The sequence below is a fragment of the Ailuropoda melanoleuca genome, unplaced genomic scaffold, assembly GCF_002007445.2.
Source record: "Ailuropoda melanoleuca isolate Jingjing unplaced genomic scaffold, ASM200744v2 unplaced-scaffold7766, whole genome shotgun sequence".
NCBI lineage: Eukaryota > Metazoa > Chordata > Mammalia > Carnivora > Ursidae > Ailuropoda > Ailuropoda melanoleuca.
Genome location: NW_023253065.1, coordinates 49,992 through 64,880, shown reverse-complemented (window position 1 = coordinate 64,880; position 14,889 = coordinate 49,992). Strand labels below are relative to the sequence as shown.

The following is a 14,889-nucleotide window of genomic DNA, read 5'->3' as shown; positions in this document are numbered from 1 at the left end:
TTCCAGGTAGGTCCCACAGCACAACGTTGGGAAAGTGGGGGGAAAAGTAGCGAGTGGGAATCTGGGTGGTCCTCACCACCCCAGTGGAAGCTGAGTCCTCCTCTTCATGCCCAATTCCCTGCAGTGCATTGATGAAAGGGGACATGCCATTGCCGGAGTCCCCAGTCACTGCAATGCTCACTGGGGCATTGGATGCTGTCTTCAAGGTCCCCCTAACCACAGAGACCACCTCCAGCAAATTCCCTCTTCCCAAGGCCTTTTCCATGTTGATGGCAATCTCCTTAAGGAAGACACTCCAGCCCATATTATACAGCATATCAGAGTTGGAGGATGTAAGTAATGGGGTGTGAAGAGAGTGGCTGGGCTGTGTCCCAACACGGAGCAGTGCAGTGTCCTGCAGAAATAAGAAAAGCAGGGGAGTTAGGAGGGCCAGGCACACAGAGTGGTGGAGGCATCATCAGATTTGGTAACCCAAAGTGAGGGTGTCAGATCCACACCCAACTCCCTGCAAAGGCACTTAGATGACAAACAGCAAGTCTCTGCAAAAATGTTTGATAATTTTTCAAAAATGTAAACATATTCAACCACAGAAAATGAGGAAATCCTACCATTTGTAACAACATGTATGGACCTTGAAAGCATCATTCTAAGCAAAATAAATCAGACAGACAAATACTGCAAGATCTAACTGATGTGTGGAATCTAAAGTTAAAATAAACTAAATTCGTAGAAAAAGATAAAAGACTTGTGGATTGGCAGAGGCACAGAGTGAGAGGAGGGGGAATTGCAGGAAGTGTTCAAAAGGTACAAGATTTCAGTTATAAGATAAGTAAGTACCAGGGATGTAATGTACAACCTGATGACTGTAGATAACACTGCTGTATGATTTATAGAAAAGTTGTTAAGGGAATAAACCCTAAAAGTTCTCATCACAAGACTTTTTTCTCTTTTTTCTCCTTTCTTTTCCTTTTACTGAGATGGTGGATTTTCACTGAACTTATTGTGCTAATTACTTCACAATATATAGAAGTCAAATCATCAGGTTGTAGGCCTTAAACTCATACAGTGATGTATGCCAATTATTTTCCAATAAAACTGGTAAAATAATTTAAACAGAGTCACTAAATGACCCAGCAATTACATTCCTAGGTGTATACCTAAGAGGGGTGAAAACATACATCTACAGAAAAGTTGCATGCAAATGTTCACAGCAGCATTATTACAGTAGCCCCTCAGGTGGAATTAACAGTTGTCCGTCTCTTCAATGGATAAAAAAAAAAGCAGTCGATCCATACAAGACATCAGTATTGGGCAAGAAAAGAAATGAAGTACTGATACCTGCCACAACATGGATCAACTCCAAAACATGTGCAGTTAAAGCGGACCGCCCATCAGACCACGTGTTCTATGATTATATTAATATGAAATGTCCAGAAAAGGCAAATCCTTAGGCACAGAACATATATTGGGGGGTTCCTAGATCTGAAGGGCAAATGGTATGCAGGAAAGAGAAGTGGCAGTCAAGAGGTACAGGATATCTTTTGGATAACAAAAATGTTCTAAATTTGATCATGACAGGTGTACAACTTTGTGAATATATTCAAAGCGACTGAAAACTTTAAAGAGATGAATCGTAGAATGTGTAAATTATATCACAATAAAGTTGTTGAAAAGAAAAGCAGCAGAGGGGCTCATTTAGGAGATGTGCACATGTTAGGAGCTCAGAGGAGACCATTGCTCAGAGGAGAGGAATGCTCTCTAGCTATGGTACCAGTAGTCAGCTCCTAAGCAGGTTATAGACAGAGGGGACTCTGAGCAGAAGAACATCAGAAGGGTCACTCAGTCAGGAGGCTAAGCAGGTATGGATACTCCTCCACCCAGCCTGGGTGAGCAGGATGTCCCACTGGGGATGTCTGTAGGGCAGACGTAAGATTTGCCAACTCTCCATGCCCTTCAATCCTGAGGACCAACACATCCTCAATACATATGTCTTCAGAGTCAAGAACCATTTGATTATTTTAACGGCACTGAAGAGTGCATTTTCCATATCATTCAGCACTAACTGCATACCTAACTGCACACCTAAGAAATCCCTGCCCCCATACACTTGAACTTTCAAGTTACATGAGCTTTCCAAATAATAGCCTACTGATTTTTAAGTCTGTGTTTTGTTGTGATTATTATTGTAAGTATTTAAGTACTCCCATGAACTTTCCATGTAAGCCGAGACTTGTAGTAATAGTCAAGCTTTTAAAAGGCAGAATTGGAAAAGAGAAATGTTTGGGATTACCTAGTGGACTCTCCTCCTGGGGGCTACACATAGTGTTACCTGGTGGACTTTCTTCTTTTTTTTTTTTTTAAGATTTTAAATTTTTATTTGACAGAGAGAAAGAGACAGCCAGCGAGAGAGGGAACACAAGCCAGGGGGATGGGAGAGGAAGAAGTAGGCTCCCAGTGGAGCAGGGAGCCCAATGTTGGGCTCAATCCCAGAATGCTGGAGTCATGCCCTGATCCAAAGGCAGACGCTTAACGACTTAGCCACCCAGGCACCCATGTGTGGTGGACTTTCACAATCCCACAAGTTACAACTGCTTGCTGTGGTAATTTCCCTTAAGACATCTACTATCTCTGTGTGCACAGATGCAAATTTTAAAATATTTTCTAATTCAAGACTGACTCCTTGCTAAGGAGTTTTCCTGTGAGGCCATGAGGCCTTCTATTGCATGAGGGCTTCCCTCCCAGACCCATCTAAGGGAGTTTTCTGATGTTGCTGGAGATGAGACCTCACATCCAAATGCTCAGGTTTCTGCTCAAAAGGACTGCAGTCCTGTCTGTAGGACAAATTTCATGTTGAGCTCCAGGTCTTATGGTGCAGCTTGTTACCCATCACACTGGCTTTCCTCCCCACTGGTGTGTCCTGCTTTCATGACTGCTCCCCATATTTCTGTGAGTGCTTTCATCCAGCATTAAGCCAGGACACTCCCTTCCAATGAGGAAATTGCCAAGAGCCTTGACTGAGTTTTCAGATAAGCTTGGCCCATGGTAATGTGAATGCTTTCACATTGAAAACTGAGCCCCAGTGTTCTGTCTTGTGCATCAGGGAAGCCATGCTACCCGCCTCGCAGGACTCCAGTGAGGGTTTCATGCTAAGATCCAAGTGAAAGTCTGGGCAGGCCTCCCACCAACCTCTTGGTGAATTCTCTCTAGTGTTAGGATCTCTGAGGAAGACTTTTCTCTGGTTCTTCTTATTCCCTCCAACTCTTATCGCAGTGTATGAAGATTCTGATCTGTGAGTCTGTCTGGGCAGGATCTTCTGCCTGCCTTTTCTTGATTAATCTTCTCCAAGCTCTATTAGACAAGTGGTAGTATTATTCCTGGTCACAGATTAAGAAACAGTGCCTCACAGATGAGAAACAAGCCTCAAATTGCACAGTAATGATCTGGGATCCGAGATTTAAGCCCACAGTGTGATTCTGTTTCTGTATGGACAGGAGGGGAGGACAATCCTAGTAAATGCTGAATCTCTAGCCCCAGGGGCTGAGGGATGGCTGGATGCTGAGATGTTTCTCCTGGGTATGTGAGTCCACTTATTGCTGTCAACTATCATTCACTTCTCCCTGGATACACCCTTACTAATTTGGGGAGAGAATGGAAATTGCAGGTCTCTCTCAGCTCCCATCATCACTTCACATTAAAGAAAACTCACTGATTTACAAGTATGAAAGGAAATCCCATAATGTGTCCCCACTTCTCAGAAAATGTTGCAGGGAATCTAACCCCCATTGGGAGATGGAGATGCCTAACAAATGATCAGGAGATACTGGAGTTCAGATGGAGGGAAGCTAATGGATTATGATGTCATCACTACCCTATCTGCTTAGGGACCAGAATCTCCAGAGGCCTGTGCCCACAAAGTTTTCAGGTCCTCCATCAGGAGAGGTGCACTAAGTCGGCAAAGATGGTGCTTCTTGCTGCAGGAGTGGAGGTGTCCTGAGCTTGGTGAGGGGGTGAATGGCATGGTGGTGGGCAGAGAACACATGGCTAAAGCTGGCTAGAAGTCAGAAAGATGGAGCTCTGGGCTGGCTCAGGCTGAAAGAACACCCTGGAATAAGAATACCTAAGAGTAGCCTCCTTTGCCCTCATACTCAAAGCCTTCTTTAAGACCTCTCTCAACTATTATCCAGAATAGCCTAAATTCTTGTGTATGTGGTACATAGAGGTTTTTGGAGGCCTGAACTGCCATCATTGCTCCAGGGACACAATCTCCTGGGTGAGTCCCAAGCTCACTGATCTGGCTGTGTGAAGGGATTTCTGCTGCCCCTGAGCATGCTATATATTCTTCTTGCCTGTAAGTTTGCCCCTAATATGGGATAGAGAAGGCTGAATATCCTTATCAGTGGTCTTGTGGGGCCCGGGCCAGCCAGAATATAGGACCTGGGCTAGTGCCCTTGAATTCTTTTCCTGGTTTGTCTAAATCCCATCACAATTTCCACATGTACCCATCTCACCTTGACTTCCCATGTGCTCGATCAATTGAAAAATCCCTGTGTCTTCAAAAGGTGAAAGTCCCAGAAAATATTCTGTCATCCCATGGTAGATGCTTAGTATCATAAAAATACAAGTGCAGGTCTTGGCACTCAGTAAATTTATTCCCTAGACTCCACCTGGCACTCTTAGTGTCCAGGAGGCATGGGACACATTTCTGTTAGATGACTGAAACACAATATACCACTGCATATCCTCCACTTACTGGTTGATGGATAAATGAACTTTGCTTCCTGAATCTGTCATCTGAAAATGTTGAAGCCAGCTCTGCCACAGCCCTTTGGAAAGCAAGTAGGGGCTGGGGCAGAGTATGACCCCACACCCCAGGGTAGGTGTGGGAGGAGAGGACAAAACCACACTTTTCCAGACCATTTCTGTGACTATGTAGGACCCAACCATGGACTTTTTACATATCTGCTCATCTGAGCCCTCATGCTGCATCCTATTGAAGGGGGAACCTATTGGGGCCCTGTAGTACCAGCCACAGCTCCCTGTCCCCCACTACCTGCCCTTCTCGTCCCTGCTCTGTACCTGGTGCTAGACAACCCTGCACATGGGACCCTCTCAGGATCCTTTTAGGCAGTATTGTGCCCAGGAGTCACTGCCATCACAGGGTGGGACAAGTGTAACTCCATGAGAATTTGCAGGTTATTGCAGGAGTGGCCAGGACATATGTGTCTGCAGGACATTGAGGCTGAGATTACTGACCCAGGAGTCAAGGAGAGGTCATCAGAGACAAGCCCAGATGCAAGTACTCACCCCCCCCCAAGCTTCCTTCTTGTAGATCCTGCTCATGTTAAACCTCTGAGCTTCCCTCTCTAAATAGAATTTTAGGGTCCCTGAGTAAAGAGACATAGGACTTTATGGAGGTAGCCCAGGGAGCTGATTCAACTAGAGAGGACAGTTGTGCTTGCAAGAGAACCAGATCCTGTGAGCAGATCTTTCAGTCTTCTGAAGGAGACCAGCAGTGAGAGATGCATTTCACATAGGAACTAAGTACCCACTCAACACACATACATGCACACACATGCATACATCTGAACAATGATTTTGCCAACAGTTTGCCTACCCTCCATTTTGATGGTACTCATCTATTCCAATGAGTAACATTTGCGCTCTTGTTATAATGCACCAAACAGATTGCATGACCTAAGAAGCAGAATGAAAAACACCCAAGAGTGGATTTCTCATGCAGGATCCTATTTATTTTATGTCATACCCAATTATCTTGGGTGAAGCAGGGATCAGACTTGGACCAGACTAGAGATCTAAGGCATCAAGGACTTTTGTAGTTTGAACCCAATGTGGACCAAGCCCAAAATTACCCCCATTTTTATCATCATAGGAAAAGGGTGAGGGAAAAAATCAGCATATTGATTTATTCTTGGAAAGTATAATAAACATCTGCATCATCAGTGGGCATAAAGCACAAAAGGACCTGGTCTGGGAAAGAGTATTTCAAGAGTCCACCTCACTGAGGTAAAGGATGGAGTTGGTGTCCAGCAATAAGCACAATTTCTCCAATGCAGATACATATGTGAACTGTTCTACATTGTCTAAGGTCTGTTAGACATCTTGTCACTGAAACCCCACCTCTAGTCCCTAATCCACAGAAGGTCCACCTGTTGCACCCAACTCCAGGCTACCCCCAGGAATTGTCATCGTTTTAAATCCTACTTAGACTCTGAGAGAATATGAATAGAAAATTTTGCTGAGAGGATGTGGAGAAAGGGGATCCCTCTTACATTGCTGGTGGGAATGCAAATTGGTACAGCCACTCTGGAAAACAGTGTGGAGGTCCCTTAAAAAGTTAAAAATTGAGCTACCCTATGAACCAGCCATTGCACTACTGGGTATTTACCCCAAAGATACAGACATAGTGAAGAGAAGGGCCTTTGCACCCCGATGTTCATAGCAGCATTGTCCACAATAGCTAAATCGCGGAAGAAGCCGAGATGCCGTTCAACAGATGACTGGATTGAGAAGATGTGGTCCAGGGAGAATATATTTGCAAAGGACACTACATATAAGGGACTGGTATCCAAGATCTACAAAGAACTTCTCAAACTCAATACACAAGAAACAAATAAACAAATCAAAAAATGGGCAGAAGATATGAACACTTTTCCGATGAAGACATACAAATGGCTAACAGACACATGAAAAAATGTTCAAGATCATTAGTCATCAGGGAAATTCAAATCAAAACCACACTGAGATACCACCTTATGCCAGTTAGAATGGCAAAAATATAAAGGCAAGAAACAATTGTTGGAGAGGATGTGGAGAAAGGGGATCCCCCCTACATTGTTGGTGGGAATGCAAGTTGGTACAGCCACTCTGGAAAACAGAGTGGAGGTCCCTTAAAAAGTTAAAAATTGAGCTACCCTATGACCCAGTCATCACACTACTGGGGGTTTCCCCAAAGATACAGACGTAGTGAAGAGAAGGGCCATATGCACCCCAATGGTCATAGCAGCATTGTCCACAATAGCTAAATCATGGAAGGAGCCAAGATGCCGCTCAACAGATGACTGGATTAAGAAGCTGTGGTCCATATATACAATGGAATATTACTCAGCTATCAGAAAGAACGAATTCTCAACATTTGCTGCAACATGGACGGCACTGGAGGAGATAATGCTAAGTGAAATAAGTCAAGCAGAGAAAGACAATTATCATATGATTTCTCTCATCTATGGAACATAAGAACTAGGATGATTGGTAGGGGAACAAGGGATAAAGAAAGGGGGGGTAATCAGAAGGGGGAATGAAACATGAGAGACTATGGACTATGAGAAACAAACTGAAGACTTTAGAGGGGAGGGGGGTGATGGAATAGGATAGACTGGTGATGGGTATTAAGGAGGGCACGTATTGCATGGTGCACTGGGTGTTATACGCAAGTAATGAATCATGGAACTTTACATCAAAAACTAGGGAAGTACTGTATGGTGACTAACATAGTGTAATAAAAAAAATAAATTAAAAAAGAAAAAGAAAATTTTGCTGTCATTTTCCTACCCCAATGCTATGAACATGGAAGTGATAGGCCCATTGCCTCCACACTGGAGGGCTTGATGGGTTTGGAACAGCCAAAGAATTTGGGTGATAAATTTTGTCCCTGAAGAATGTCAGAGAGGGGATCAATTGTGAATACTCACTGAAATGGATTAAGCCAGTCCCCGACCTCTCCTTCCCTGGGGTCAGGCTCCACATTTCATATCTTCATAGTATCAGGGTTATTGGCCGAGTTGGGATCTCTCTCAATTACCTGCTCCAGGAAGCAGAGGCGTGACTATGATCAGGCCGATATCAGTGGTCCTCCTGGAAGTTACCCCTCCCTGGGGAAGGGTCTAGCCTTTAAGCAGAGACCAACAATTAGGGCTGCACATGGTCTTCCTGGTAGGATGATCTGAGGAGAAAGAGGTGGAACTGCCCTTCTGTTCCTGACACGATGGAGAAGGTAGAAGCCTGCCAGGTCTGAAATATGCCTACCCCAAGATCCCAGTGGGGACATCAGTACGGGTCTGCATTGGACCCTCCTCCCTCAGGGACATTCACGACACCAGGCCATCAGCATGATTGCAAATGTCCTAATTGAGTGAGTCCTTTCCTACCCTTGTAGTTCTCCTATGCCATGCTCCTCCATGTAATGGGGGCAGCAGGAAGAAGAATGAGGAAAGAAGCTGACTCTTTCCTATCCCTGCTGCAAGTCTCTCGCTGAGTTGGAGGAGGGGTTGAACCAGGGCGGTGGAGATTTCCATTCTACAAGAATCTGGAGGTTGTATACTACACAGAGTGGACCTCTATTCATTTGAGTGGGACCGCGAGAGGGAGTTTCTTAAGGCATTTCTTGTGAAGAATGATTTCTTTTTCCGAACCTAGGAAATATAACAATATCCTCATAAATCATACTGCCTGACTTCCTAATGGTGACTTAGGAGTAGCAAGTCTGACTCTGGACCCTGAGGTGGGCACAGTAGGGCATCAGGCCCCAGTCCAGCGGGTGCAGAGGACACTGCAGACCACAGCCAACCAAACAGGGGAGCAGCCCCAGAATGATTCTCACTCACTGCTGGGGAGCAGCCAAGCCCTGGGGAGTCCTTCACTGGGAGCTTTCTGTCACCCAATACAAAGGGCCCCATCACTGCCAGGGTACCTGAGCCTCAGAGGTATTTCCTACCTTCCTACTGAGAGCTGTCCTTGGCTGTCTGTGTGTGCTCATCTTCATCCACAGCCAGTTGTCAAGTTCATGTGCAAGCTTGCAGCTTTGCCTTGCAGTTGGTTCTACCTGGAATCTCAGTCTCTCTGTCCCCTGCCTCCTCCCTGAATGATTTCTCAGTCTTTCTCCCTTCATAGCAGTGATTGTCTCTATATGTCAGACAGAGAATGTTTCTCTGATGTCCCCAAAATATGGTAGGATGGAGAGAGTAACAATCTGAAAAGAACTGAGGTATTTCCCTATTTTAAATCATTTACTTACTCGTGTAATTCAATGATCACCTACACACTGAACAATCATGCCAGGAATAAAACATCCCTAACAACATAAATCTCCCTGTGTTCCTAATTACTCCATTTCTGTCCACAGCCCCTGGGTGACAGTTTCATGAAATACGTGTTTAGGATTCCTTTCCTTTATTTGTGGCCTTATCACTTACATATGCATGCCTAAACAGTATATTGTTTAGTTTTCTTGAAGCATTTTTTATGGGGTATGCTCTTGGTTCTTAGTATTTAATCTCAGCACTGTGCTAAAGATTAATTCCTCTCTAAATAGCTATGGTTCAAGCAAAGCTGTTTTAGTTTATCTCATCATATTTATCCATTCTCTGTCAGTTTGTATCCTCTCCTTTTTCACAATCATAAAGATTGTTGATAGGAGCACATGTCCACATGTCTCCTGTATACATTGTTTTAGTTTTTTTTAAAGTTTTTATTTAAATTTTTGTTAGCTAACATACAGTGTAATAATAGTTTCAGATGTATAATATAGCGATTCAACACTTACATATAACACCCGGTGCTTATACAGCCATGAGCACTCCTTAATCCCTATCACAGGTTTCCCCCACCCCACCCTCACCGCTTCCCCTCTGGTTACCATTACTTTGTTCTCCCAGTGTTTATAGCAGCATTATGTACAATAGGAAATTATGGATAATGCTGCTATAAACATCGGGGTGTATGTAGTCCTTCAAATCAATGTTTTTGTATATTTGGGGTAAACACCTAGTAGTGCAATTGCAAGGGTCGTAAGGTAGTTCTATTTTTCACTTCTTGAGGAAGCTTCATACTGTTTTCCAGAGTGGCTACACCAGCTTGCATCTCACCAACTATGCAAGAGGGCTCCCCTTTCCCCACACCATTGCCAACTCCTGTTGTTTTTGTGCTCTTGATTTTAGCCATTCTGACAGATGGCAATACCACATTATCATTTTGATTTGTATTTCCCCATCCATCCCTTCACTTCTAATCAGCAGATGCCTTTAAGTCTAAAATGAGTCTCTTGGGGGCTCCTAGGTGGCTCAGTCAGTTAAGCAGTTGCCTTTGGCTCAGGTCATGATCTGGGGGTCCTGAGATCAAGCCCCACATTGGGCTTCCTGCTCAGTGGGGAGTCTGCTTCTCCATCTCTCTCTGCTGCTCCCCCTGCTTCTGCTCTCTCCCTTGTGTTCTCTAGTTCAAATAAATAAAAATAAATAAATAAATAAATAAATAAATAAATAAATAAAATCTTTATAAAAACTAATAAAATGAGTCTTTTGTAGGCATCATGTACATGTTTGTTTCCTTTTTTTTTAATCCATTCTGACACCCCATGTCTTTTGATTGGAGTGTTTAGTCCATTTACATTCAAAGTAATTACTGATACATATATATTTAAAACTGTTTTATAACTGGTTTTGCCATAATTCCTGGAGATTTTCTGTCCTTTCTTGTATTTTTCAGTTTTGGCCTCTCCTTTGCACTCAAAACCCTTTGGTCTGGGGCACCTGAGTGACTCAGTGGGTTAAGTGCCCAACTCTTGATTTCAGCTCAGGTCATGATCTTAGGGTTGTGAGATCGAGCCCTGGCTGGGCTCTATACCAAGCATGGAGCCTGCTTGAGAATCTCTCTCTCCCTCCCCCTCTGCTCCTCCCCACCACTTGTATGTGCACTCTCTCTTTCTCTTTCAAAATAAAATAAAATAAAATTTAAAAAAATTTTTTAAAAATTAAAAACACTTTGGACTGACCACATAGTGTGGGCAGGGGTTTGTGCTTGTCTTCATGGGGAAGGGCCTCTATACTAGGACTGAGGCTAGCTGATTGAGAAGGGCAGTCCCACCAGAGTGCAAAGGGGTAGGACTTGGTGTAAGCACGGTCAGCTGCCAAAATTGACCTTGTGCTGCTTCCAGCAATTGTAGCTGAGGTGGGTGGGAGGGAAATGGCACAAGGCACATGAATTGTTCCTGGAGAGGCATCCGTGTGAACACTTCTTTTTGAGGTCATGCTCCAAGAAGAGCAAACAAACTCTACCTTGTATGCCCAAGCGTTCTTCAAATTCCTGTTTCCAAGCTGTCTGAATTGGGTTGTTTGCCTGCCTTCTTTCCAGAAGCAACACAGCCAAGCCTGCTGATGTTTAAAACTCCTGGCTTTAAGCCCAGCTGGTTGCAAGACTCATGATATTTAGCCCCTCTCCTTTTCCAAGTCAATGGCTGTGGGATAATGTTCTGCTGGTGTGTTCCCCCATGTGCTCCTCTCCCTCTCTCTTTCTCACCTTCTCCACACCCATGGCTGCCCTCCCCTCTGCAGCATCCAACATGCTTTTCTCCCCTAAACCATGACTCCACACTTCCCACCTTCTTCAATGTGGCCTCTTCTCTCCATTTATTTGTGGAATTTGTTCTGTAAGTCTTCAGGTCAATTTCTGGGGTATTCGGGATGATTTGATAGTTATCTACTTGGATTCGTGGAACAAGGGGAGCCTAGGGTCCTCCTCCTGCTCCACTGCATTCTTCCTCTTTCCAAGCCAGTATCCTTAATGAGAATAGATGCAAATTTTTTCAACAATATACTAGCAAAGAAAATTCAACATCATTTCAAAACAATCATACATCAGGATCACATGGGATTTATTTTGTGTCCCAGGGAACACAAGCATAATTTCACATGAGCAAATCAACGTATATAATATACCACATAAACGGAATAAAAGATAAAAATTAGATAGTCAACTCAGTTGAAGCAAAAAAAAAAAGCATTTGACAAAATTAAATGCCTTTTCATAAATAAAATGCTTAGCAAATTGTGTATGGAAGGAAGGTAAGTCAACATAATAAAAGCCATATAGGCAGACCCCCAGCTAACATCATACTCAACAGTGAAAAGCAGAAATCTTTTCCTCTAAGATCAGGAAAAAGACAAGGATGCCTTGTCACACCCATTCTCTGCAGAATAGCTCTGGAAGTTCTGGCCATATCAATCAGGCAAGAGCACCATATAAGAGTCATCTGCACCACAAAGGAAGAAGTAAACCAAGGATTCCACCAAGAACTATTCAAAGTACTGAGCAAATTTAGTAATGTTTCAAGATACAAAGTGAGTATACAAAAATCTGTTGCAATTCTGTACACTAAAAATCAACTAGCTGAAAGACAAATTAAGAAAACAATTAGAATTACAACAGCATCAGGGATGCCTGGGTGGCACAGTGGGTTAAGTGTCTGCCTTCAGCTCAGGTCATGTTCACAGGGTTCTGGGATTGAGTTTGGCACTGGGCTCATTGCTCAGTGGGGAACCCTTGCTTGTGCTCATTCTCTCTCTCTGTCTGGCAAATAAATAAAATCTTAAAAAAAAAAAAGAATTACAACAGCATCAAAAAAAATATTCTACCCATTGGTGAATGGATACAGAAAATGTGATTATATATGTGTATATATAAAACATACAGTTTATATGTATATATAAAATATAAAATATGTATATATCAAGTAATATTACTCAGCCATAGAAAAGAATAAGATCTTGCCAGGGACGCCTGGGCGGCTCAGTCAGTTAAACATCTGCCTTTGGCTCAAGTCATGATCCCAGGGTCCTAGGATCAAGTCCCACATCAGACTCCTTGCTCAGTGGGGAGCTGGTTTCTCCCTATCCTGTTCCACCTGCTTGTGCTCTCTCTCTCTGACAAATAAATAAATAAAATCTTAATAAAAAAAAAAAGAATAAGATCTTGTCATTTGCAACAACAACATGAATAGACCTAGAGAATAAAATTCTAGGTGAAATAAGTCAGAATGGTAAAGCATATACCATATGATGTCACTCATACATGTAATTTAAGAAACAAAAGATACCAAGAAAAAAGTAGAAATAGAGAGAGAAAGACCCTGAAACACAGAACACAAACTGGTGGTTGCCAGACAGGAGGTGGCTGGGTGGGCCGACTGGTAAAATATATAAAGAGGATGAGGAGTACATTTTTTATGATGAGCACTGAGTAATTTATAGACTTCTTGACTTATTATATTCTACAACTGAAACAAAATAACACTGTATGTTAAGTATACTTCAATAAAAATATCATGTGTCTGTTATAATAGCAAAAGTTATTTGGTTGCATTCCCAAAAAAAAGAATAAAAGAATAAAATACTTAGGAATAGATTTAACGAAGAAGGTGAGAGATATGTACTGAAAATTCTAAGGCATTGATGTAAGAAAGTGAAGAAAACACAAATAAATGTAGAACATTCTGTGCTCATGGATTGGAAGAAATGATATTGTTAAAATGTCCATAGTAACCAAAGCAATCTACAGATTCAATTCAATCCCTGCATTTTGCACAGAAATACAACAAATAATCCTAAGATTTGTATACAACCACAAAAGAACCTGAGTAGTCAAAGCAGTCTTGACAAAGAACAAACTGAAGGTATCACACTTCCTGATTTCATACTGTATTACCAAGCTATAGTAGTCAACGCAGCATGGTACTGCCATAACAACAGACACATAGACTATGGAACATAATGAGTACCTGTATATACCCAAGTATATAGAGACAATTTATTATGACAAAGGATACAAGAATATAAAAAAAGGGTAAGGACAGTCTCTTTAATAAATGGTGTTGAGTAAACAGTACAGCCACAAATACTAACACAAAATGGATCAAAGACTTGAGTTTAAGACCTGAAGCAATAAAACTCCTCAAAGAAAATTTGTCTGGTAAGCCCCTTGACGTCAGTCTTGGCTATGATTTTCTGTATGTGACTACAAAAACAAGGCAACAAAAGCAAAAATAAACAAATTAGATGAAATTAAATCAAATTAAAAAGCTTCAACACAGCAGAAGGAAATTATCAAAAAGAAATTCAAAAAACAACTTACTGAATGGGAGAAAATATTTGTAAATCACATCAGAAAAGGGATTAACATCCAAAATATATTTTAAAAAACCTCATACAACTTAGTATCAAAAAAGAAAAATATATATATGATTAAAAGATTCACAGAGGATCTTACTACATGTTTCCCAAAGAAGACTTAGACAGATGGCCTAAAGGTACATGAAAAGATCACGAACTTTCTACTCTTCATGGAAATGCGAATCAAAAAGCACAATGACACATCACCTCACACTTGTTAGAATGACTATCCTCAAAAATATTGGAAATAGTAAGTATTGTCGAGGATGTGGAGGAAAGGGAATCATTATGCACTGTTGGTGGGAATGTCAATTGATGCAGCCACTATGGATAACAGTATGGAATTTCCTCTAAAAATTGAAAATAAAAGTACCATATGATCCAGGAACTCCCTTTCTGGATATTCAGCCATAGATAAAGAAAAACATTAATTTGAAGAGATATATGCACCCCCATTTTCATTGCATCATTATTTACAATAGCTTAAATATGAAAACAACCTAGGTGTTCATCAATGGATAAAGGGAAAAGAAAAAGAAAATATATATATATATATACTTATTTCTAAGTCTAAAAAAACAAAACAAAACAAAAAACCATAAAAAACAATGATATCCTGGATAAAGAGAACAGAAAAAGTTCTCTAGGAGGTAAACTTTCTGAGTCTTTGGATTTTTAATTATTATTTTTAATAATAATTTTTTATTATGTTATGTTAGTCACCATACAATATATCCTTAGTTTTTGATGTAATGTTCCATGATTCATTATTTGTGTATAACACCCAGTGCACCATGCAATATGTTCCCTCATTAATACCTATCACCACCCTATCCCAGTACCCCACTCCCCTCCCCTCTGAAGCCCTCAGTTTGTCTCCCAGAGTCCATAGTCTCTTATGGTTCATTCCCCCTTCTGTTTACCCCCCCTTCAT

General features: G+C 41.8%; 1 pseudogene; it reads right to left on the bottom strand.

Annotated features, from left to right (window-relative positions):
- LOC109488359 overlaps window positions 1-14,367 on the bottom strand; it is a 17,441-nt pseudogene extending 3,074 nt beyond the window's left edge.
- Between the last annotated feature and the right edge of the window lie 522 nt (window positions 14,368-14,889).